At 49.3% G+C, this 24,512-nt stretch overlaps 1 long non-coding RNA gene across 1 annotated transcript; it reads left to right on the top strand.

Annotated features, from left to right (window-relative positions):
• The first annotated feature begins 85 nt into the window (after positions 1-85).
• On the top strand, positions 86-23,723 carry LOC309852167. Its single transcript, XR_014305119.1, has 3 exons — positions 86-110; positions 17,132-17,342; positions 18,395-23,723. It is a non-coding gene; the product is annotated as an uncharacterized lncRNA (long non-coding RNA).
• The last annotated feature ends 789 nt before the right edge of the window (positions 23,724-24,512 follow it).

Here is a 24,512-nt window from a genome sequence, read left to right as displayed (position 1 = left end):
AGAGGGGAGGGGAGGAGCGGGGAGGGGAGCGCTGCCTCTGGTCTGGCGTGTGCGGGGGGGGGGGGCGGGTGTGCAGCGGGGAAGGCGGGGGACCTGGGACGTCCAAGTGTGTAAGTTTGCCGTACTCTCGTCATGTCAGAAGTTTGGTGCGGTCTCCGCACGAATTTTGCGTGCGTGTGTGTGTTTGTGTGTGTGTGCGTGCGCGCGCGCGCGTGTGTCTAGACTAGGATCTTCCCCAAGCATTTCTTTTCACTGCTTTCTGCGCGGTCCCGGAGACTTAGCTGGAGTTCGGAGCGTTCGAAAAGCAGTCGCTCTTTACCGGGTAGCCCAGTTTATGCTCCCGGAGCCTGCCTCCTCCGAAAGTGCTTAGAAATGGTCTTTTGAAGCAAAGGTTTTGGTGACTCAACGTCCGCTGTTCCTCTGTAATAATCCATATAAATAGATTAACATGCTCTGGTTCGCCGGGGCTGGTGCGGCTGGTCGGGATTCTTCTGCGCTCTTGCAAGGGGAATCAATGAAGACCAAAGATAAGTCCCCGCGGAGGCTGGCGGCGGCGACGCGGTAGCCCCGCGCTTGCGGGAGCGGCCCCGAGCCACGGCGACCTTGAACTCTGAAAAGTCCTTCTCCAGCCCCCGGAGCCCCCAGCCCGCGGCCCTGCTCAGTGACAGGCAATTGCTTTGACGTTCTGCTTTTCACCTCCTGGCCGAATCCAAACGTCAGGAGGGTTGCCACTGGAAAGGGCTTGCAAACTGCTCTGGCTTGGCGAGATCGAACTTTGCGAATGTGGCCGTCCAGGGCCGGGAGGCTGAGGCCGGTCACTTGGTTTGTAAAAGGCCAGACACATGGGCACCACCGCAGACAAAACACTCCACTTTGGCGGAGTCGTGCAGCTCGCCTGTTTCGCCCTCCTTTACAAAACACCTGGAGGGGTGACGCTCGCGTCTCCCGACTGCAGTCGGGTCCTTCTCCGACTGGCAGACAGCTAGGAGTTCCATGGGAGGGATTGGGGGTGTCTCTGATGTATCTCGAGCGTGATTTGAGCGCAACCTTTGTGTTTGCACCAACTGCCTTTAGTGCCCGGTTAGGATTCAGTTCTGGAAGAGAAGAAAAACCCTAGGCTTCTGCGGGTTACCTGTCTTCAGAATCACAAATAAAAGCACGACTGTGGAACTCTCCTAATTTTAAACTTCCCCCTTTCTGGCTCTCCCAGATGTCCGCTTCGAATTAAATGATTATTGTGGTGAATCCGCCCGCATCATAGCAAAGACTTGTTCATTTCTAATTTGCACATTGCGGACACTATTGCAAGATTTAAAAGAATGTTTTCCTGGAAAAAAAATTTTTTTTTTCTAAATCTCGTTTTCTCTTATTTTCTTCCAAAGAAGTCGACCTTTCTTTTAGGAAACGGAGCTCTTCAGAAGGTAGTTAAGTTGCAACTACAGTTAAATACTATTTACTTGTTAAACGGGTGTAACTCACTCAGAGTGGATGTCTATAGTACCTTATAGGTTGTTTACAAGTTTTCGAGACCTGCGCCACGTACTCATGGCTCCGGGAATACGCTGGGAAAGTACAAGAACAACTTCATCCTTTCTTGGGAGAAAAGAGTCCCGCGTAGTCTCAACTGATTTCTGTGTCGTGGGGAGGGGACATTTGTGAGTATAACTGTGTGATTCGTAGGCACCTGACCCAGGAGCACACTCAGAAACTAGAACTTCGGGCAGAAATTTTAGCCAAGACGAATGTGTTCAGTTGCATTTTATTGTAATTCTTGTGTTTACGGACTTAAAGGCACTGAAGACCGGGACTTTAAGATACTTTCGAATATTTCTCTAAATATTTGTCAAGATAAATATATACACATAAATATATATTTAATGCAATTACGTTATAGGAGATGCGTAATCTATAGAATTTTAAATCATGAATTTACAACGTTTTGAACATTTTCTGTTCGTTTGATGCAAACACTTGGTATTCCTGTATCTTCTCGAACACTGATAAACAATCAGTTGACTTTTTAAATGACGCAATTTTCAGCTGCATCCAGAGGGGGCGCCAAAAGCCCAGAAACTGTTTCACTCGCAGAAACTGCAGGAAAGCTTGAGTGATGGTGGGGGATGGTGGTGGTGTGCTCCACTCCATCAGGACTGCTTTGCCGCTGAGATTGATCTCTGCAGAAATTCCTACTCGATATTTCCTCCCGTTTGGATTCACCTCTGGGCAGCCCAGTGAGAGGAACTGGGAGGCGTGTGTCTTACAGGGGACCTGGCAAGAAAAGAGAGCTCAAGGTGCCTGACGTTTCTAGTCTGCACGGGACGGGGAGGCCGGGTCCAGGAAAAGGACCCCTGCCTCCCAGAGAGCAGACATGGTCCTCTGCTCCTGCCAGGACCAGGCCAAGTCTGACTCGTGGACACCATTGATTAGTCCCTGTATCTCTGCAGGGGGCTCTGGTGCCAACTCCCCCACCCCCTACTCAGGGGTTCTGGTCACCTCTGATCTCTCCTCCCTGCCCCAGGAAGACGCTCGCGGCCCCACCACCCGAGGACCCGTGTCAGCGAGAGCCAGAGGGAAAGGAACCCATTCTCGGGGTTCAGGTTCCAGATCGGGAAACTGAGGCTGTTGACTCTGTACCAGCCAGAGCATTCTGCCCAGAGCCCAACGCGTTGGGCTCCTCATGCTGGTGGGGATACGGAAGGGAATGGACGCAGGTCAAGAAAAAGGGCAGGCAGCGGAAGGCACTTCCCCAGTCTGCGACGTGCATACCGGTCCCCGCTCTAAGCAAGCGCCCCGAGGTCTGCCTTGAGGAGCGGAGACTTGGAGGTTCGAGCAGATCCCACGGCGGACCTCGCGAAACCGAGGTCCGGGATCACCGCCTTCCTCCTCACCCCTCCCTGCCTTCAGCGACTAGGGCCGCCGGCGGGTTCAATTTCCCTAGTTTGGGCCGCCAAGCTCCCTCCGCGTCTACGCGGGCGCGGAGTCCAGAGCCCAGAGATGTTGGCTTACAGTGAGTTTCGTGGGCCATCTCCGGATGGCGGTGTGAACACATCGCACAGGGGAGTTTCCATCTCCGGATGGCAGTGGACGGCGTGGGCGAATGGGGTCCCCTCCGCCTGGGGGAATTGGGAACCATAATTCCCGCTCCAAAATTTCTTAGCAAAAGTGGGGAGCGTGTCTAAATCCGTGTTCAGCAGGGGTGTGTGTCCCTGAAAAATTCGGTTGGGTTGAGCAGCAGCGTCTCCTGCAGATCTCGTCCCGGGCAATGTCCTCTGTAGAGGTGCTTAGGGGGACTCGGTTTCTCTTCTGTCAATTCCCTGGAGCTCGGTTCCCTTGCAAGACCCCAATCCCTGGGGGTGAGGTGGGGATGGGGGGGTGGGGGTAGTGGGGAACCCGTGGTTCCCGAGTTCTGCGCTCCCAGGGGCTCCTCGGTAATTAGTACTTTTCACCCGGGGGGAGCGCATTTGCCGGTCGCTCTCCAGGCCGGACACCGGTTCTCTGGGGAGAGAGGCGGCGGGTAAGCCCTCGTCTCAGGACGGAGCATGGGACCGAGAGCAGCAGCACAAGGAAAGGTCCAGGTAGCTTCGCAGGTGCGCAGTAAATATCTGCGGACCGCCAAGTAAATGCGATCTTGGGACATTTTGCCCCAGTGGGCGTGGGACCCGTCGCAGGCCTCCAGGGCTCCCAGCAACAGGTCCATAAACGCACGCGACTGTATAGTCCTCTCCCCAGACCCGCGCCCTACTTGGGGAGATTACCAGACATGGGTCGCCTAAGACCGTAGAGTCCCAGCGCCCCCTGAAACTGTAGGCCAAAAAGGGCTTTCTTTTCTTCCCTTTCCTGTTTTCTCACAGAAAGAGGAATGAGGCGGAAGAGAGATGCTGGGTAAGGGAGGCGTGAACCTGCAAAGTGCTCCAGGGTGACCTGGCCGGGTTGTGGGGCCGCGGGCGGCTGGGGCCCAGCGGGGCGCCCGCCGGGGGGGTTGGGGGGGGAGGGGCGGCGTGCGGACCCGAGCCAAGCAGGAGGCGGCAGTTGCTGGCTCAACCTGGACTGACTAGCGGGGGGGGGGGGGGGGGGGGGCGGGGATGGGAGTAGGAAGTCACAGTTCCAAAGGGACTGAGCTTCCAAAGGGGGGGGGGGGGGAGAGAGAGAGAGAGAGAGAGAGTGTGTGTGTGTGTGTGTGTGTGTGTTTCCCCCTTCCTTTTCTGAAAATACCAGTCTTTTAGGCAGGGTACAGGGGAACCACGCTTCATTCGGATTCCCTCAAAGCATCCTTAGAACAGCCTGGAAATTTCCTTAGGCCAAATTTTACTTTTTCCCTCTGCAATTTTCCTCTTTAAAAAAAAAAAAATTTCAGGCATTTTCATTTGAAGGTGCTTTTGGCCTTGCTGATCTAAAAATATAAATAAAGTGCTCAGCGCAGTCCACGGAGCCAGGGGGCTCCCTTCAGCACCAAGAGCTTCCTCCGCAGTTCTCCGGGGTCACACCTGTGCCTCCTCCTTCCCTCCTGTCCCCTTTGGGCCTGTGCAGCCCCAGGGAGGACTTCAGCGGAAAAGAGCAGAGATTCTCCCGGGATAGTTTTGTGTGGTTCTCCCAGGGTAGACTGGCTTATGGCGGGGACTTCATCTCAAGCTGAAGGGACTCTAACCAGCTACTCCCACTAAGATATCGTAGCCAGTGGGTTATTGCGTCGGCGCTTTATTGGGAGAAAATGTTTCCATCAAACCACGGAAAAGGGAGAAATGCTGGTAGTATACAATTCCAAAGGTAACTGTCCGAATTAAAGACGCATTATCTTGTGACTTTGCAAACCTTTTCTCTCTCACCCAGGCGCTCGAGCTCCCCCTCACCCGCTCCCCGCGCCCCACTCCCTCCGGGGTGCATCTTCTGAGTTACTGGAACCTATAGATTCCCCGGGCCAAACCGGGCTCGGCTTTTCTGCGCGCAGCCCGGTTGCCTGACTTCGGTGGGGGGGGGGGGGGGATGTCCGTGGGCAGCTCTTTCTTCCCGGGGAAACCGGGAGTGCGGAGGCCCTGAAGTCAGCCCCCAACTTTGAAGTTTCCGGGAGAGTGCTGTCTTAACGCGGCCGGGGAGGGGGGGGGGCGGGGGGGGCGGGGGGCAGCGGCTCTGTCTGCGGAAGGTTCTCGGATCCCTGACATCACAAAACTACCCAGAGATTGGTTGATCCCCAGTCATGGAGAATGGCCTGGGGGGTTTCTTGGGAAAGTGGGGCCCGCAGGGAACCCAGGGACCCGCTGGGCTGCCTACCCTGTCATTGATTATTTCAAATTAATTTCTTGGTGCGCGTTGCTGTCTGCAAGCCCGCGGGAGAGCCAGGGTTTTTACAGGATTCCTTCCTGGGTTTGTTTGAAGAGGAAACCAGGACTGTCTCCGGTACTGTCTCAGCGTCGAATAGACAGATCAGGGAATTTTGAGAAAGCAGGTTTTTCCCTCCTTTCCCTGAATTTCTCCCCTTTTTTCTCTTTAACATCTTTCTCCCAAGACCTTTTCACTGATGTAAAAGGTGTCAGCGCAGTCTTCAATGTCTTTCCCCCCTCTGTTACACCTCCTCCCCACTTTTTTTTTTTTTTTTTTAATGAGAATGACATTGGGCCAGGCAAAGAAGAGAGGGACAGTTTTCTGTTTGTTCCTTTCCCCTTCCTTCAGTCTCCAGAGAATCTCACAAACTCCCTGTTACTATCTTAAGAACACGGTGTATTTCCATCTTATGCGAAAGGGCAGAGCGTTTTGCTTTCACAGGGAGTCCTAGCACAGGAACCTCCTTCTCCCCTGGATTTCCAGATTGGCTGAAATGCGAGGGAAGACCCAGCAGAGCACAGCCTGGAGGAGGTATGGGCTGTTTGCAGAAACGGCCTCTCTTTGCGGTGCTCCTAAAGCTTACAAAATTTTCAGCTTGGGTTGTCCGTGAACTGTCTTCTTACCCTTAATATCTACGTACAAGGCAGAGACAAGTAAGCAGTTCCTGCTATAAATTAAGGACACGGTCCCCCTAGATTCAATCATCAGAGCATTTATTATTCTTTAAAAGAGAAGGTGAAGCCTCAGAGGGCCCTAAATGTAGACATCTTTCCCTAAAATACTTTCTTGGTGCCATGGAGACATCTCTCAGGGTGACATGTCTCCCTCAGCAACTGGAAGAAAAGGGGGTATCTGGCTAGGGTTGCTATCTCTGTAGGAAAGGAAGGCACACTGGGTGGTCTTGCTCGGACACTGCCCCCAGGCATTCACCCATACCCCCTCTGCCTCCAGGCTCAACTTCTTCCTGGGGTCCCTCCCGGACACATTCTCCCGAGGGAGCCCAGACCCTAGTTTTCCTTTGAACGTCAGCTATAATAAAGGCATGGGGTCTCTTGGGCAGCAGGTGCTTGCAGATTTTGAAGCACAGGTGACCCCAGAAGGCTGTGTGGACCTGGAGCAGTGGGGTGCATGGGCCTGAATGTTGGTTCTGGGACTCTAGATGATGGAGGCCAGTCGTGGGTGGGTTCAGCCTCTGTCTGCCCATATCCCATTTTACATCCCCCTCCCCCCATTTTGTGTTCTGAGACCCTCTCTGCCTTTACCATGAATTTCTCTTTCTTTGTTCTGAAAGACTGCATGAATCAGAGTTGCTTCCCCTCCTTAGCCCTCCATCAGTGCTGAGGGGAAGGCAAAGCTCGAGGAGTGGTCCTGGAGCACCTGGCTCAGCGGCAGAGGCCTTTCCATCCTTTCCTGGGCCCCAGAAGTCACCTCTCTCCTTCCATTGCTGGTGATGCCGCCTGCTCCTTGCCTGAGCCATCGCCTCCCACCCCACCGCCCCTCCCCTTTCTTGGTCCAAGCCCAGAAATGCCTTGTAGTGTGTGGTACGCTTCACTCTCTCTTTGGGGGACATCTGCCAACCAGCACAGTGGTGATGACAGTTTCCAGATGATTTTCCAGGAGCAAAGAAATCTTCTGAGGGAGGAGAGAGTGGCATTGGCCAAACGCTGAGTGGGCTGAACATTGTGGTTCCGGAAGAGGCCCAGGGAGGTGGGGTTTTGTGGGGCTCCAGGATTTGTTTTTCCCCTCCAGATTCTGCCTAAAGCAAAAGTCACTAATTGCTTTTTATTTTCCTGGCACTTAGGAGGTTCTCCGGATTCTGACTCTCCTCCAGAAACTTAGGTCTGAGGAAAGCAGGGTTTCAGGGGTGATACGGTTAGGGGCATTGGCCTCCAAGTTCACCTGCCTCAGATCAGCAAGGCCTGAGACCCGCTTCTGCCAACTTCTGGGCTAGTTTCATCAACCCAGAGGATTGCTCAGGTCAGACAAAGGACGGAAGGAACACTCACCTACCTCTCCTGTCCCTGGGCTTTCCCAGCCCAACTTCACCTCTGCCAAGGACACTTTGATTTTTCAGTCAAACCAACCAGGAAGTGGGAGTAAGGTTGCCTTTGAGGCTTAAGAGTGAGTTCAGAGAAATTGTTAGATTATATCTGGATTCTGAAAAATTCCAAACAATGCTCCCTTAGAAGAAAAGAAGTATTATTATTATTATTATTATTATTATTAATATTATTATTACTACTACTCATGCCTAGGAGCAACCCTAATTCCTCAAGTCTCTCCAGTGTCCCTAATTCCTCAAGTCCTTTGGTTGTTTCTCTAAGACCCATGGGCGGAACAGGACCTGTCTTCCTAGACTGATGTGCTGGATTCTTCCCCATCTTCAAGATTTTCCTTTCTACTGTACTGGGGAGCCTTCCCTACACCCCTGGCTTGCAGTCCTCCTCTCTCTTTTCTGGGAAGGGTGTCTCTCCCAGAAAAAGCCATCCTGTTCTCATAGAAAAGATGTGAGGCTCATTCAGACTATGGAGTAAATGACTAGTAAGGCTCAGTCTATTCTCAGTCTGAGAATAGTCAGTCTGAGAGGCAGCCAGATTGTGGTAGGGAACGGAGATCCAGTTCAAATGCTATACCCTCCGTGAAGACTTGATCTCTCTCAGAGAAGAGATATTTGTGTTCTTAAAACATTGTGTTCATGCCTTTTCATGCTGTCATTTGTCTACTGTGTGTATATTCTCACCCCCTAAACTGTGATCTCCTTGAGGACAATGACAGGGTGTTATTCCCTTCATATCCCCATTCTGTGTGCCATGTAGACTCTGCAAAATAAATGTGTAGTGCAGGAATGAGTGACCGACATTTAGCCAAAGCAATGAATACCTAATGGTACATTTCAGCTCCCAGGAGCATAGTGGGATTCCTTGGCCAGTTAGATGAGATGTCTTTATGGCTTCCCTCAAAATGTGGCCTGTAGGTGACTATCTGTGCCACTCACAAGGAAATCTGTCCTTGCCCGGAAACTTCTAAATTTCCTGTCCTCTGACTTCTTTCTAGACGAAAGGGTGTTAGAGACATGCCTTTGGAGAACATTTGGATTGATGGACATAAAGCTTTCAGATTGCAATCTTTACACATTTCTGGCCTGGATTTACAGGTTTTGAGAAAACAATCAAACCACAAACTGAAGTCATTATTAACATATCAGAACCTCTAAAACCTCTAGACTTTGCTACCCAAATATACAATGATAATAAATATTTTTTTCTTCCTGGTTTTCTTGCTTGCTTTTCTAAGCACAAAGCACAGTCCTTTCACGGATGAACCCCAGAGTGGCTGACTGTTGAATGAATGGTGGGCGGGGTGGGGGGGGGGTGGGGATTGGAGGCGGGTGGCAAGGGCCGAGGAGGCAAGTGTGACCCGGCTTTTCCCTGCAGCTCCTCTAAGGAAGGCATTTTCTTTTCTCTGCAAAAGGCACTGCTGTTTGTTTGGAGAAGGAGAGCTGTGGGTACGGAATTAGGGGGTGTCATGTGGGCTGCACGTGTGGCTAGAGCTACCTGAAATCTGTAGGCTAATCACTCCCAGATGGCCCCAGGGACTTCAGTCCCAAGAGCCCCAGAAACACAAATCCCTCCCCAACTCCTTCTGGGGAGGGGGGGGATTTAAAGGGCCAGCAGGGATGGAAGCCTGTGTATTTGGATGTGCCCTGTCTAGGCCCTTCTGGGACTTGGGATTCAGTTAGAACCTAACACCCTACATGCTTTCCAACCGGAGGCATTTGAGAAACAATGTCACACATCTCCATCCCGGCCCCTAAATCCAAACTGTGATTTATTTAGAAGAAGGAGAAGGAGGAGGAGGAGAGAAACACTAGCTTCAGGAACTATTGCGCTGGCTTGAGAGCGGGGGCGGGGCGGGGCGGGGTGGGGTGGGGTGGGCGGAGTTCATTTCAACAGGTATTTATTTAAGTATTAAGTGTCCAAAGTGCCTTAGCTTTTTGCTGCTCCTGGGTGACACTTTTGGCTCAGGTGGGCGGGGCCATGCAGTAAGGGGTCAAGAATGAGCCTTCTGCTCTCATCAGTAGGCAGCCACCCCAGGTAGGAAATACGGGGTGTCAGCTGGGAGAGGAGAAACCTTCGCCTTGGCCTCCGTCCATTCACAGCCTGTGTTCTCCCCTCCGCCCAAGGCACCCTGTAATGCTTCGGTCCACACTGTGGGCTCTATCTCTCCGTCCCCTTTCCCCGCCTTTGTCTGGACTCGCATAGGACAGCTCTGCACGGTGCCCACCCAACACTCGTCAGCAGGGGACACTGGGGAGCGACGGGGGAGCGCAGCCCTCTCCTGTGTCTCCCGCGTGCAGATCACGAAAAAGCATTCCTATTCATCTGCTTTCCTCCTCCTCACCTATTGCTGAAAAAATAATCCCACTACTAATGAATATTCCTGGCCGATGCTTCCTGCGTCTGCTTCTGAAGTGCCCTTACATCCACTCGTCAACCCTATTCCCTGGACGTCTGTCTCTCCGAGGTGGTGAGGGGAAGAAATTACTCTTTACTTTTCATGTGAAGAAACTGAAGGCCCGAGACTAGCGTGTGGCAGGCTCAAGGTCGCACAGTTAATGGGAGCGGCAGATCCCAGGATCCGGGTGGGGGTGCGCGCCTGCGGGCCCCCTCCCTGCCCCCGCACGGGGCCCTGCGCCGAGCATTCCGCAGGCTGCTGTGAGCTCGCAGTCCTGCTCCCGGTCACGCAGGCCAGCCGCCCCCTGGGAGCCGGCTCCCCCCCCCCCGCCCCCACAAGCCTGGTCCTCTCTGCGCTGGCGCTCCATTTTGGGTCACCCGGGGAGGTTGGGGCTTCGCTCCTTTGTCAACTGCACTTTTTGATCTTATCTTCTCCTTTCTTTCCTAATCAGAGTTTGGCTGCCTTTCTCTGGGGGGGGGGGGAGCAGAGAACAAAGTGTGATTTGAACCATGCACTTCTAACGTGTCTTCCCGCCTCTTAATTTATCTTTCATGAGAACTTTTCTGGGTTTGCAGGAGTGGTGCGTTGGCTGATTTGGTCTCACGGCCATCACTTTACTTCATTTTACTCTGGTGCGTGTTGGATTTCTGTTTTTCTCTGGGCTAGGTGGCAGCCTTTGTACCCCTGGACCCAGTCCTGTCGGGATTTCCCAAACCATTTTGTGCTGCTGGGCAGAAGGGGGTTGACTCTATCCGCTTTAAATCCAGGCAAACCCTCATTTGGAAGTGCAGGCCCTCCATGACCACCCTGATCTAAATTTTTCTTTTCTGCTCTGTTGGAACATTAGCCAGAAGAAATGTTTGCAGACCCTTACGGTGTACTCCACGGGTGTGCAAAGGGCTTTCCCTGGATAGAGCTCCTATCCCCCCACCCCCAACCTTCCATAGGAGTTCTTACTCTTTTTCCCATTTAACCGATGAGAAAGCTGAGGTCTAGAGTGGTTAGTTCTCTTGTCTGAACTTTCAAAACTTTAAGTCTTAACGGGTAAAAACCCACTCACCACAACAGTGGAATAAGGAACCAGTAGCTACCAACTCTGGGATGCTTACTTACTCTGTAATAATTCATTTACTGGGAGACCAGTAGGGCTATGCCTTCATCATCTCTAGTCTATGGTGGGGGAAACTGTTTACCCATAGTCTTGTCTCTTTGGGGCCCTGCCTCATTTCCTTGGGACTCTGTTTCTTAGGGCAATGCAAACCCACATATGGGGGCTTGCCTTTAGCACAGGCCATGGCGGATATGACGATCTCAGTGGTTGATGATGATGACGATGATCTCAGTGGTTGCACCTGCTCTGACATCGCTGTTTGCTCTTATGAGCCATCCTTCCCTTCTGCACAGGCTCCCGACTTGTCCCTTGAAGCTGAAGGACATGTCCCTTTTGTGATGACAAAATTAGCATCCTCTGGTTCAAACATGGTCTGAGTGAGAACGCATTTCTTCTGTACAGAAAAGACTGATGTCTCAAACATGGTCGTGTTCCACATGCCCAGACTCTGATGCCGGGTTAAGGAGGGGGGAAACTGGAGTCACAGAAGGTGGGGCAGAGACCCTGGGACCCTTGACGATGGCGCAGGGTCTAGCTGTTTTTCCCATGCCAGAGCCAGCTTAGAACTCCCCATGCCTCAGTCTTCATTTTTGCCGCTTATTCTTGTATAATTGGTTAGAAAAGATGGGAGAGTGGGGTAAAGGCGATTGGGAAGGACTGTTTCCTGAGAATGAATATATAGGATGAGGACAGCAGGTTTCAAGAGGACAAAGATCACATTTAATTGCTGTGCCCTGAGCTCGGAGTCCTTCTCAGGGGAGCCAGGGAGACCTACTGGGGATAAGAACAATGACACACTCAAACTCAGGACTCCTGCCTGTAGGAAGCATCCACTAGGTTCTAACAAGGACACAGAACTCTTTAAAGAAACAGCACACATCACCATATGATAGTTGTCTTTCTCTGCTTGACTTATTTCGCTAAGCATGATACGCTCTAGTTCCATCCCTGTTGTTGCAAATGGCAAGATTTCATTTCTTTTGACGGCTGCATAGTATTCTATTGTGTATATATACCACATCTTCTTGATCCATTCATCTGTTGATGGACATCTAGGTTCTTTCCATAGTTTGGCTATTGTGGACATTGCTGCTATAAACATTCGGGTGCACGTGCCCCTTTGGATCACTACGTTTGTATCTTTAGGGTAAATGCCCAATAGTGCCAACATGGGGGCTTAAGTGGGTAGGAGAAGAATAAATGAAACAAGATGGGATTGGGAGGGAGACAAACCATAAGTGACTCTTAATCTCACAAAACAAACTGAGGGTTGCTGGGGGGAGGGGGTTTGGGAGAAGGGGGTGGGATTATGGACATTGGGGAGGGTATGTGCTTTAGTGAGTGCTATGAAGTGTGTAAACCTGGTGATTCACAGACCTGTACCCCTGGGGATAACACAGACCTGTACCCCTGGGGATAAAAATATATGTTTATAAAAAATAAAAAATTAAAAAAAAAAAAAGAAAAAAAGAAACAGCACACATTCATTCCACAAACATTTCTCGAATGTCTGAGAGAGGGCCGGCTCTGTGCTGTTCAACTGTCCATCCACATGGATCGACTCGGGCAACTGCATTTAAAAATCCATCATGTCTCAGCTCTAAAGCCCTCATCAGTCTGGCCTTTTGTGGAAAAAATAAACCAAAAAAACCTAAAAAACAAAAACAAAACCAAACAACAACTACAACAGAAACCCCAAATAAAACACAGACAGACAAAACTCCACCGTTTTGGGGACCTGATCAGGAAAAAAAAACCAACAAAAAACAAAAAAAACACCACGTCACGGGACCCTCCCATGTTCTTTCCTGTGTGTGGCTGACGCTCAGTCATTGTCTTCTTCTAAGTCTGTGGCCACAGAGGTTTCCATGGATGTTGTCAAGTGCTTTGTGTATTGGAAACTGTGAATAAAAGGGTAGGGGGAGGGGAAAAAAAAGGCGAACCACCAAGCTCACCCAAACCCTAAACCTCAGGCTCTTGGAAAGAAGCAACTGCAAGAAACCATCCCAGACTGCAAACAGGCCGTCAGCAGGGAGGGTGGAGGACACGTTGCCTGAGAGACTGGTGGTTCCGCCACACTCTCGAGGCCTTGACTGTGGAGTCCACACCAAGGAGGAGGAATAGAGATCCTTCGTAGGTTTCTGGAAGCAAGGTGCTTGCTTCCTGCTGCCCTGTCACCTCACTCCCTGGGACGCCCCCCCCTCACCCCCCCAGGCTCCTGGCTGATCTCCAGAGCTAGCCTCCTCCTCCTCCTTCTTCTTCTTCTTTTTTAAATTTATTTTCAGCGTAACAGTATTCATTGTTTTTGCACCACACCCAGTGCTCCATGCAATCCGTGCCCTCTCTGATACCCACCACCTGGTTCCCCCAACCTCCCACCCCGCCCCCCCGCCGCCCCTTCAAAACCCTCAGGTTGTTATTCAGAGTCCATAGTCTCTCATGGTTCACCTCCCCTTCCAATTTCCCTCCACTCCCTTCTCCTCTCCATCTCCCCTTGTCCTCCATGCCTTCTTGATGACAGTCACCCCTCCTTCCAGGGCTGATCGGGGAGAGCGGGAGCCTACCTTTCAAATCCCCCCCCCCAAGTTTCTGAAAGAGGGTATTATTTCTTCCAAACGGCTCAGGTTAAGAACAAAGCCAGACTCTGGATCTTCTTTAAGCAGGATAGAAGTGAATTGACATTCCTTTAAAATGGCTTGTTATTATAGCTGATTTCTGCTAACAATTACCTGACAATATAGATCTGACTCCTGGAGGGGTTTGTTGAGTTTTCCTTTTCCCCCTTTTCTTTTGGTGGGGCCTTAAAACAAAACAAAACAAAAACAAAAAGGATGCATACTTGGAGTACAGATTTAGACGTGTCTTGCCTGTTTATATTTGTGACATATGTGTAAATCCTACTGGACAGATAATGATTTTATACGGGTGCGTGTCTCAGTGTCTATGTGCGTAAGTCTGCGTGTTCTCAGGGAAAAGGAAACAGAGATAATTTCTTCCCTTTTATAATCAAGCTGTCTCTTCTTGGGAACGGGATTGTACGAAAAAGGAAAGAAGGAGTTGCTGAATTTTAGAAACTGTGTATGGAAAGTCTCTCAGGATGGTTGGTCTCATAAGCAGATTCAGGATCGTTTCATTATCTGATTTGAGCAAATGCTGTGCATGTAATTGATGTTCAACAAGTATTTGTTGAAAAGAATTGCACCTGCTATGCTCGACATGTTGAAGGAGAAGGAGACCCAGACTACGGGTTGGAATTAGTCAGCTGGGAGTAGCATGCTTTGTGGTTGGTTTGGGGGGATACAAGCGTTCTGGGGACTGATGGGGCTCTGCATAAGTGGTCGGGCCAGACATTCGGTTGAACTTGATGCTTGCCAACAGAAGGAGGCCACACATCCTTCTGATAACAATCCTGAATCCTTAGACCAAAAAGGTGACCACGTGCTCTGCGGTCTTGCGGAAAACAGGGTGCTTCTCAAAAAAAAAAAAAAAAAAAAAATAAATAAATAAAATAAAATAAAATAAAATAAAATAAAATAAAATAAAATAAAATTTTAAGAACCACATGCTTCTCAACAAGCCGGTTTTCTCATATTAAAAGCAAGAGGTTGTCTTGTCTGAGTTCCTGTTGATATTTAAGCTGCATTGACTCTGGATTTACTAGGAGTTTTGACATCCTAGTTAGGAGCTATATTCAAAAGACCAGTCCAAACCAGACACCTGGCCTTATCATCATTGTGGTTCCAGTAGATCTGTCTGCTTGATAGAGAAGTCGGGGCTGGAAGTGGCGGGTGCCCTAAAGGTCCCGGCCTAGTGAAAGGGAAGATACTCCTTCAATACTCCTTGGAGCCTGACAGACATACTTCAGGGGCTCAGGAACCCCCCACATAGAAAACCCCCTGACTTCCAGAAGGTTCGGGGCATGGGACTTCAGACCCGGGCTAGACTTTCAGAGGTACCACATGCCAAGAGAGGGTCCATGTAATATTCTTTGTAATGTGAGCCTCGCTTCCAGAGAGCAGAATCCCTTTTGGATGAGGATGGATTTGACAGCAGATGGATAGATTTTTGTCTGTTTCAACCCAAACCGAGGCATCACCTTTTCCCTTTCACCCCTTTGTTCCCACCTTCCTGGCTCCCACTGATGGGGCCCCACACATTGATTTTAATTTTCAACACTTAGCGCCTGACTTAGTGATCTAAGATCACTGACTCAGAAAACGGGAAAGGTCAGTCTGACTAACACCTCGACCAGCGTCCTGGGATTAGCATCCAAAACAAACAGATCAGAGATGGGATGTAGACTCCCAAGAGACAATTCCCACGTGTGAGAAAGCCCAGGAGAAACGGATGGCGTTTCTCAAGCTCACTGACGTCACTCAGGTTCGTGATCCAAGGCCTTACCTTGCTGAGGTTGGGGGTTGGGATTCTACCGGAAGAGCAGAAGAACAGGGATGGTATATTTAAAAAAAAAAAAAGAAAGAAAGAAAAAAAAAAGTTGGGGGAGGGAGAGGCGTTCTTTCTGCTAATCAAAGGAGCAGCCAAATAAAAAGAATGAAATCCAAGAAAAATACAACTCTATTGTTTTGGGGGCATAAGATGCTGGCTTGGAGGCTTTACTGAGTAATCCAAGTCACACCCTTTCTCTGTGGGACTAAAGGAATGTTGGCTGTTCCTCTGGAGGCCAGGTGGGAGGTGGGTAGACAGGTCTATGGAGATGAGAATTTCTTGGAGCTGGAACTCTGTGAACATCCCCCATGGCCGTGCAGCTGGGAGCCTGGGACACGACGGCGCAGGAATGCGGCGCTGAATTCGAGCCAGGTGCGCAGGACCGCAGTAAGGAATGCGGGGAGCAGAGGAAGGTGGAAGGAAATGAGGCAACGGGAGGGAAAGGACCCTGTTCTTGTTGTCCTCGTCCGGACAGGGGCTTCTGTGTCCTCAAGCACCCCTTGGCTTCCCCTAGGGCGGAGACCCAGGGAGAGGTGGCGTGTCTGGGTCTGGGGTGCGACAGGAAGCAGGAAGTACCAGTCATTTCACAAGAAGGCTTGACAGTGTAGAGAGAGCCAGCGAAATCTGGCAGCCCCCCAAGGTGGGGTAGGAAAGTCTGGCCCGGGCGTAAAGAACACTTGGCTCCGCATACTTTTGTGGGTATGTTAAAAAACAGGGCAGTCCGCGAAGTTGTTCTGCCAGCCCACCCCAAACATGGCTTTCTCTTCCCCATCCTTGATTGTTTCTCTCTGATGACATGTCGGCTGCTGGCGGTGAACTGCCATGGCCCAGGGAAGGATTAATGTGACCGAAGTTCTTCGCAAGACACTCCTTTCTAGGAGCAAGTTCTTAAATAAAATTCTCATGAGGACGTGGAGGCTCCTGATGGACTCTACTACCTAATGTATCCGCCCCCCCGCCCTGCTTCATTCCTCTTTCTTTTTAGATTTTAGCAAGAATCCTACCTGTGTGGATATAGCTCTGAAATCACCTGTACCTGCACTTGGGGGAGACTTTCCCTGCTGGGTCAGGGCTGGAATCATTTCCTTCTGATCACGCCCATCCCTTTTTTCTGGATTGTGTCTCTCTCCTGGGCTGGGGAATCTCTCACTCCAAGGGTAGCTCCAATCCCTCAAATTCTAACTTATCTTCTTCAACTATTACTGGGCAAAGACCCAGAATATGCCTCTGCCTTGTCATTGGGGATGCAAAATCTGTGACATTCATCCACAGTGTCCTCTCTTGGTCTGTCTGAAACTGCATGCCTTTGAAAAGATAGTATAAGTAGGAGACCTTCAGTTTTCCAAAACACTTGTTCTATGTTGGATTTGTTTCAGTTGTCAGATCTCTGGACTTATGCCAATGGGCGTTATTAATTATTTAATGCCGAGCAACACTCTGGATTCAGAACTAATGGGTTTGCTCTCCTGCCCTTTTTCTTTCCTTCCTTCCTTGAATTTGCTCTGGAACTTTTAGAAAAGCTATATGCCACATGTCTGGACTTCCATGATTCTCTTACTCAAAGCTGGTTCTTCCTCAAAAATTAGCATCCATTCATCCTTTTTTTTTTTTTTTTTTTTTTTACCTTTCCCAGGGCTGAGACACTTACCTTAGAAATCTGTGGCACGCTTCCTAATGGAGCCATCTGGTTAGGATGAGTTTGAAGGAGCTTAGGATGAGGGAAGTGTTGGAAGCAGTCCAGGGAATTTAAGGTTGAAACATGGTAGTTTAGTTTCCTTTCAGGAATCTCATATCTTACCCTAGAAACAGAGAAGAACTAATCATCCGTGAGGCATCAGCCCCAGAAATTCCAGGGTTTAGAATTCCGTGGCGGCTACTACAGAAAGTATCTGCGCGGAGCAGATGAGAAACGAACCGGTCTCGACGTATTTCCACGAGGTCAACAGCCATGTTTACAGTAGAACATATGGACAGAGTTTGGATTTGATAAACCTCCATCAATTTTCCCAAAAAGGTGAGCCAGCCAATAAAAGCTTCACTTTAACAAGTGCTTGTGTTAGAATTCTATTCTGATAGGGCAGGGAAGTACCAAACTGTGTCATTTTAACGTTTTCCAGTCTCTTACCCTAGCCACCCCATCCAGCGTTCTGAATTTAAAAATCTGAGCGCTCAGGGCAGGGCTTCTCAAGAACGGTCTTTGCCAGCCACAGCTCTCCAGGCACACCTGTCATTTCGGGGTGCTACCCTTAGAGCTAGGGTGCTGCCCATACTCGTGGTGGCCTCGACTATTAAAACAACGAGGCGTAGGCAGCTGGAGCCATGAGAAGCACTCGTTGTTGGTTCTGTCCTGCACCGTAATCGGGTTCCCTCTCTAAAATACTACCACAGCCAATAATAATAACCCTTGAATTCTTCATTGAAAAGCCGCTGAGGTGGAAACTCTGTACTAGACACACCACGTTCACTATTGCTCCTTCCATGATGGCACCCCAAGGCAGCAGGCCTGGGTTTCTAGCCTGATTCCCACCGTCGGTTACTGTGAGGTTCTGGGCTAGCCGGCGTCATGAGGAAGAATTCCTGGCGTCTAATCAATGGTCCCCATGGATTAATTGGATTTAGCTCTGTGCCAATCGTACATCGAAGGCATACTGAGACTCCGAACAATAAAATAACACACTCCAAATTCCCCTAGCTGGTAAGTGGAAGGGTTGTGATAAAAAACCCAGGTCGGTCTATAACTGCAGTCTTCTCATTTTTCTTTTCTTTTTTCTTTTCTTTTCTTTTCTTTTCTTTTCTCTTTTCTTTTCCTTCCATCCTTCCTTCCTTCCTTCCTTCTTTCCTTCTTTCCTTTCAAGATTTTATTTACTTATTTGACAGAGAGAGACATAGCAAGAGAGGGAGCACAAGCAGGAGGAGTGGGAGAGGGAGAAGCAGGCTTCCCACAGAGCAGGGAGCCCGATGTGGGGCTTGATCCCAGGACCCCGGGATCATGACCTGAGCCAAAGGCAGATGCTTAATGACTGAGCCACCCAGGCACCCCAAGGGGTCTTCTCACTTCTGACACAGGATGGGGATAAGCTGCAGCCGACCACTGGAAGAACCACGGACCACGGATTTCCCAGGCCCGGGGTCTTCCCATGACAAGACCCTTGAAAAACGACGATTGGAGAAGGGGAGTCCCTGTTTCTACCAACACCATGCAGGAGAAGGTAATGACTTCAAACTGTATCTCATTAAGTGATGAACGTATGGTGTTTTTTTGGTTTTTGTTCTTTTTTCAAATTTTCCGGATATTTGACATTTTCATAATAAGATGCTAAGAACACTTGGTGCCGTGGAAACATGGGGAAGTTTCTGCAGAAGGCAAAACGGCCTCTGCCCAGTGGCCCACCCTGGAAGGTCAGTGTTTTCAAAGGTGGGAAGGAGCAGCCGTGGCCCTGAGAGCTCTGCAACCTCCCGGGGACATCATCCGGAGCCCATCTGCGCTAGGTGGAGGAGACATTGCAAGGAACAAAAAGTCTTTTTCCCATAGCCCTCGCTGATGGTCCCATTACATAACTAGAGTTATGTGTCTGCTGTGCGGTTGGCGGGAGTCTGATCACGATGTGTTGATAATATACGGAGTCTTGCATGCAAACTTTGTTTATACGCTGGGCCCTGCCTCCAAGTCTGGGGCAGGTCGCTGTCTGCTCAGCCTCCATCAGAGCCTGGAAGAGTCGGTATTTTATGGATACTTGTGTTTATTTTGCTGTCTAGCTATGGTAGCCATTGTGAGTTTGGTGAAAGCAAAACACACGGAGAAAGCATCCTTTGATATAGACAGGCGACTGCACTTCCACGGGTATCTGCCTTGTCCTACGACAGCCCTGTCCTTGGAGGAGGGAGCTGTTCTTGGTCCAGAAGGAGACGAGAGTCCTCATTTGATGCTTCCTTGAGTTGCCTAAACAAAATGTGTTTTTATGCGAATGCCCGTTTAAATACCTAACCAAGTTTCATGTCAACTGTGGCTATTGGTTTCTGAGAACCGAGGATGGGCCTCCTGTCTGTGAAGGGCTCGCAGAGAGGCGCATTCCAGTCTGTCTCTTCCAAGGCCATCAGATCAGACTGGGAAAAGAGACCAGCCCTTCTCAAGAAGCCTCCAGCATCCCAGCCAACAGGGAACTCGGGCCTCAGGTTGAGGCAGGTTCCCACGAAGCAGCCAAATGTTTGCAAAACAAGCAGCAGGATGAAGAGGCTTGGTCTGCAGAGACATCCCAAGGTTGCGACAGTCTTGGAAGATGTGAGTGAGCTGATGGAAGCGCCCTGGGGAGCCGAGGCTGAGAGGCAGACCTGCCCGGGGAAGAGCCTGGTCCCCTCTGCTTGCCGCCCGGACCCGACATGCCGAGCAAGGGAGGGCTGATGGGCTGGGATAATTGTCCAGTGTTTATATTTGAAAAGGGATACTACACTTCCAGGATAATTCCCTCCAGCCTCCTCTTGGGCTAAGATTTCCAATTGGTCTAAAATCCCAAAGAGAGATCGGGGGCTGATTACCTGGCCGACCGCGCCGCAATCACACCTTTCAATACTAATTATGTGCTCCTTGAGTTCAATGACACTGAGCATCCGGGATCTGGCTGGGGCGAACCTTGCCCGGTGGCTTGCCTCACCGGCTGAAGACAATGATTTGAACGGACAAAACACCCGCACTGTGCCTTGATAAGCAGGAAATGAACGCTTGTTTGCAAATAAGATTGGGAAATGCAATCAGCTTCTTGTTGGGCATCTGTCTTTCGGTAACCAGCCTGATAACGCTAATGTAGAAATAATACAACAGAGGACAAGAGCGAGGGATCCTTCTTTTAGGACTCCCTCCTACCCGCCCCCCAACTTTCTGTACCTGAAGCAAAGACAGAAGTAAATGAAATGTTGTTTTGTGGGTCCCCAGCCTCCCACCCCACCGAATGTATCTGGCTTGACTGTTTCTACGTGGAGATTTGGGGAAACAATTTGGTAGGATGATCTGTCAAGGTGGGGATCTGTCCACAACCCTGACTTCTCCTAGATGCCGGTCTTTGATCTCAGTCTTCCGTGATCCTCCTCCTCCCCCCCAAGAAAGCGTTCCTTCATTAAACAAAATAACAATTTTACTTCTACTTGGAGGCAACACAATCCGGGTTCATTACTTAAACAAACAGCTTCTCTGTAGATTGATTTGAGTGGCGTATTACTTGGTGACTGGAATGCATTACGGGGGCCCCCAAGCTCACAGAGGAGTAGCCTAAGGTCTGAGTCAATGGACAGAGAGTTTGGAGGCCGGTTATCTGGGAGGGCTGCTTGCACTGTGTCCATCTGGACGTATCACTTCTGGGGAAGGAGTATTGGGAACAAGGAGTGAATGTTCGCTGTCTCTAATCTTTCCGGATTGTTACTTTCAAGTCCTGACCTCTTGATCATGAATCGCGTACCCTTAAAAGACGTTAAAGGCCTGACTCCCTGGCACCTCGGAATGTGACTTCCTATGGACACAGGGGGCATGGCCGATGTAATTTGTTAAGATGACATCATGTTGGAATAAGGTAGACCCCTCATCCAATAGGACTGGGAGCCTTTTCAAGAGGGGAAATTGGGACACAGAAGGTAAAGAAAGAAGTCACACGGAGGATACCATGACAAGACAGAAGACAGGATGCCGAGGGCATCGGGAGGGGATGAGACCAACAGATCCTTCCTGGTGCCTTCAGAGGGAGTGTTGCCCTGCTGATCCCATAATTTCAGACGTCCAGCTGCCACAACTGTGAGACAATGCATGTGTGTTGCTTTAACTCACCCAGTTTGTGGTGCCCTGTGTGGTAGCCAGCCCCAGGGAAAGAATACACTTAGCTCCATAGATCCAAATAATTTGGATGGGAAGAGTGGTGTGAGCCTACCCAAGCCAAAGAACACACATGTTCTTCTATTTTCCAACTTAGGTTCTTGGGCTCCCTGGTCTTGTACCACTGAGGTCTCAGAACTCTCTGGCCTATCTTGGAGGTGTTTAGGTTTCAGGGGACTGAATCAGCTATGAGCACACCTCAGGCCACATGACTAACAGAGATCAGGATAGAACTAGACAGCTGCTTGGTATGATAGACTTCTGCTTTGAATTCCTACCTCATCCTTTTCCTTTATTCTGGAAGAGCAGCCAAGAGAGAAATGCTTCAAACAGGGGTTCGCTTTAGAGTCAAGCGTGGTTAAAGCCCCAGATGGTTTTCGTGGATTTTCTTACCTACTTGATCCATCTCAAGGCCCTTTGTAGTAGATTGAAGTGTGTCCTTTAGCACTCTTCCCATGCCACCTCCCACCAATAACAGGTGCCCAAGAGGAAGTAAAGACCCTCCGGGTTGAAAATAGTGTATCCCCCCCCCACCCCACCCCAATCTCTCTGTTACTATCCTAGGTTCCTGAGGTCCTCACGAGTTCCTTTCTCCATTTGGCTATAGCTCCATGCTGGGAAAGACAACCAGCAAGGACATTTCTCTTGCCCTGTCCCTTACTTTTAATGGCCATCTTTAAAACCTTTGGCTCATGAGGTAAAAGGAACTCTAAAGATCAATATTAAAACTTTCCTATGTTTGCTCAGGAATGTTGAGGTCCAAAGAGGGAATTGAACTTGCCCCAGGTGCTCCTGCTTTAAAGTAGACTTTGAGTTCCCATATTCTGAACCTTGCTCTTAGACACCATGGCCCCTTCCTTCCTCTTCTCTGCAAGCTTCAAGGCTTGCCCCATGACTTGACAACTTCTCACTCCTCGGTCTTCCCCCAAACTTCCCTCTTCGTGCCACCAGACCACCTAGGATTGTTCTTTTTTTATTTTTTCTTTTTCCCCTATGGAGCCTGGTCTCTCTCCTGAGGCTACTTTTGTCAGGAAAGAAAGGAGACTTGATGTGTGCTGAACACCTGGTCTTTATCATGCCTTGTGCTGAGGGCTTTACCCGTGTTAGCAGATGAGGACGCTGCAGCTCAAAGAGGTAAATGCCCAAGGTCATGGCACAGCTATTAAAGAATAGAGCTGGAGAAGGTGCCTGGGGGCCCAGTCGGTTGAGCATCTGACTCTTGGTTTTGCCTCAGGACATGATCTCAGGGTCATGAGATCCAGCTCCAAGTTGGGCTCTGCTCTCAGTACAGAATTGACTTGAGATTCTTCCTCTCTCTCTGCACCTCCCTCTCCATGCTCTTTTGCTATCTCTTTCTCTCTCTTTCAAATAAATAAAGAAAGAAAGAAAGAAAGAAAGAAATCCTAACAACAGCAACAAAAAGAATAGAGCCAGAATCCACATTTCTCTGGGGAGGCTCTTTCTCCAGCTAGAGAAAGGGGACCACACCCAGTGGTACCATGCATGGGTGTAGTTGTCATAAGCCAAGGGAGGGTGAAAATAGTACCTCTGTGCTACATTTCCATTCTCTGCCACGTTCTTCCAGCTCAACTGTTTCTTGTTTCTATGTCAACAAGGACATTTTGATTCAGTAAGAGCAATGCCTGCTATCTGTAAATGAGGTGATTTATTTTTTCCTGCTCCGAACCTTCCCATCATAAATAGAGCACATTTGGTGGCGGCATACACAGACCGCTCCTTTGCATGCTTATAGGTCCAGCATCAGAGTCAAAGCAAAGCAACAAATATTTGGTGGGTGCCCACGATGCCCAAGGTGAAAGGAGTGATGTGTGAGTTCCTCTGTTTGAGTTGGTTACTGGCCTCGAGAGGGATGACTCAGGTGCCACTCAACAAGTTGATGTGCCAAAAATAAGGATGTTCCATGAGGAAACCAGCCGTTGGCCACCCTACAATTCACCTCCAAGCCTCTTCTGTCACGTCTTTCCACTCCCAGCCTCATCCTGTTGCCATGGCCACTGCCACGTCCTGCTCACTCATTTTGGTGCTGTGGCTGAGATTTTTGCCCTACCTCCTCCAAAAATGGCCCGGTTGATGTAGTGGAAAGACTGGGTGCCTGGGCTCCTGACCCTCTGATCCTTCTCTGTAAGACGACCTAAGTGGGGCAAAAATCCACTGGATCTGATTTTCTGCATTTGAAAATAAGGGGAGGCTCTCCCAAAGGAAATGAAAGCTGGGTATGGAAAAGATATCTACACTCCCATGGTTATTGGAGAATTATTCACAATAGCCAGGATATGGAAACAAGGTAAATGTCAGCCAGTCAAGGGATGAATGGATAAAGAAGATGTAGTGTGCGTACGCGCGCACACACACACACACATGTTGTTCCGCAATGAGAAAGAAGGAAATCCTGCCATTTGCAATAACATGGACAACCTGGAGAACATTACACTAAGTAAAATAGTTCAGACAGAGATCGACAAATACCACGTGCTAGTCCTTGTATGTGGAATCTAAAAAAGCCAAATTCCTAAAAACAAAGTAAAATGGTGATTACCAGGGGCTGGGGCTGGGGATGGGGAAAAAGAAGAGATATTTTTTTAAGGGCACAGACGTGTAATTAGGAGACAAATCCTAGAGATAGAATGCACAGTGTAATGAGTATGGACAACATTGTATATTGTCACCAAACTTGCGGAGACACCGGATCTTAATTATTCCCACACCACAAAAAAGAAATGATAATTATGTGCCATGATAGAGGTGCTCATGATCTCAATCTAATGACCACCGTATTATAATTTTTCAATGTATCAAATCAACATGTGCTTCACCTGAAACTCACACAATGTTATATGTTAAAGGTACTTTGGTAACAAAGAACATGGTAATAAGGGAGTTCTACTTAATAAAAAAAAAAAATCCAGTTCAAACCTTTATAATTTTTCTATGCCAGTCCCTGTTCACTCACTCTGTTCAAGACTTTAGCCAAAACTCTTTAAAAATTGTTTTCTCCTAACTCATTATAATTCACTTTGAACTTCAACCCAATTAACTAAGTAGATTTAAAAAAAAAAAAAGATTTTATTTATTTGAGAGAGAGAATGAGCAGGGGACAGCGGATGCAGAGGGAGAAGCAGGGAGCCCGAAGCAGGCTCGATCCCAGGACCCCGGGATCATGACCTGGGCTGAAGGCAGATGCTTAACTGACTGAGCCATCCAGGCGCCCTTAATTAAGTAGTTTCTATATTGTTTTGTTTTTATAAGCTCCTAGCATAGTTTCACAATTGTATATTTTGTTTTCGCGCAAGACTGTTGACTACTGAATGT

The sequence above is a fragment of the Mustela nivalis genome, assembly GCF_964662115.1.
Source record: "Mustela nivalis genome assembly, chromosome: 17".
NCBI lineage: Eukaryota > Metazoa > Chordata > Mammalia > Carnivora > Mustelidae > Mustela > Mustela nivalis.
The sequence above is the reverse complement of the archived record's forward strand: the minus strand, read 5'-3'. Positions and strand labels throughout refer to the sequence as shown.